Here is a 1,704-nt window from a genome sequence, read left to right as displayed (position 1 = left end):
AAAAAAAAAAAAAAACAAACATTATTTCTGGGTGATGCCTGTGGCTCAGTGGGTAGGGCACTGGCCCTATATACCTAGGATGGGGGGTTCACACCCCCTGACCCTGGCCAAATTGCCACAAAAATATAGCTGGGCATTGTGCCCTGTGGAGGGTGCCCGTAGTCCCAGCTACTCAGGAGGCTGAGGAAAGAGAATCACCTAAGCTCAGGAGTTAGAGGTTGCTGTGAGTTGTGATGCGATGGCACTCTACCCAGGGTAAGTCTGTCTCTACAAAAAAAAAAAAAAATTCTACCCCTAAAGACAGGGGTACTGTCTCCAAACTAATATTAAAGAACCATTGAGGGAACACAAGTGAAAAGAATAGATGAGTGAGTACATCAGCTTTCTTGTGTACTTAAATCCTGAAGTAATGTTATTCATGAAAATGAAAAGGACCAAAGAAACGATTAACCTACTCTTAGGTATTCAGTATTGAAGCATAAACGAAATCTCAACTGCTTCATTACCCAAGAGACTTCAATAAAACAAGTTTAAATCCTAAGTCTTCAAGTAAAATTTTCAAAATAGTCCCTATGTAGCTTGTTACCTTCAAAAACACTCAAGCAACCTTAGGAGCCCTTCAAATGTTATAGATGCTTCTAGAACAAAAATACATGTTTATACATAATATATTCAAAGAAGAAACAAATTATAATGCAAAAGTATAGAAGTACAGAATTTAGGTAATATTTTGAGTACGTCCTGCTAACTATTGGCAATCTGGTCAGAAAGATCTGTTACAGAGTAGTATTCAAAGTTTCAGTCATGCACTCACAGACAGACAGTGCATTCACCAGTGCACAGAGTGATTCTCTATCTTTGAACATTCCTAGAGTCCCCTTAGCCCTCTGGTTGGTTTGGAAATCACAGTAGTAACTGACAAGTTACTTATCATCTCTGATAAGACACCAAACATGGCACTAACGTCATCTAACAAAATTCAACAGACTAGTGAAAGAAGTACTGTTTTAGGAAAAAAAAAATCCAGTTCCCAGGGCAGCCTTTCCACTTATAAAGGGAACCTAAGGAAGTCACAACCACTCGAGATCTTGAGCAGGCAACCCGTTACAAAAACCTGGAGGAAACAGTGTTCTAAAAAGGTAAATTACCTTTTTATAATAAAAAAGTTGTCATTTTCAAGGAAGTATTACATACGTTTTTAGGATCTTTTCTTTTTTATTCACTAGAAAAATATTCACGCATGTGTATGGTTTATAAAAGATTAAAGTAAGGCTAAAATTTCTATCATCTGTTATGAAAACATAATACAAAACTTACAGCAAAAAGCTTGTAGAGCTTCTAATAAAACACTGGGGCTTGGCGCCTGTGGCTCAAGTGGCGGGTTTGGATAAAATAAAAAAATAAATAAAATAAAATACTGGGTTTAAGTCAAGGTTCAAAGAAGAAGTAAGGTGGGTTTATTCTAAGATACAGAGTCAGGCAGCATTCTTTTTTCTCCTTTCATACCTGTGATAATAACCAATTCCTCACTAGCTGACAAAACCAGACTTGGTGAGGAGTGAATTAAAGACAGGGGTACCTTGTCATTAGTTTTTAGAGCTAAAGATGAATAAAGCAATCTTTCCAAGGAAAGCTGTACAGAAATGGGAAATGAATCAGCAGAGTAAGAAACACTATGCAGGTTCTTTTTTTTTTTTTTTTTTT

At 36.8% G+C, this 1,704-nt stretch overlaps 1 protein-coding gene across 2 annotated transcripts in view; it reads right to left on the bottom strand.

Annotated features, from left to right (window-relative positions):
• Window positions 1-1,704, bottom strand: part of SLAIN2 (SLAIN motif family member 2) — an 80,016-nt gene that overhangs the window by 44,710 nt on the left and 33,602 nt on the right. The gene's annotated exons all lie outside the window — the stretch shown is intronic.

This window comes from Otolemur garnettii, unplaced genomic scaffold (genome assembly GCF_000181295.1).
Source record: "Otolemur garnettii isolate 467f Iridium unplaced genomic scaffold, OtoGar3 scaffold00083, whole genome shotgun sequence".
Lineage (NCBI taxonomy): Eukaryota > Metazoa > Chordata > Mammalia > Primates > Galagidae > Otolemur > Otolemur garnettii.
Note: the sequence above shows the minus strand (reverse complement) of the source record. Positions and strands in the feature narration are given on the sequence as shown.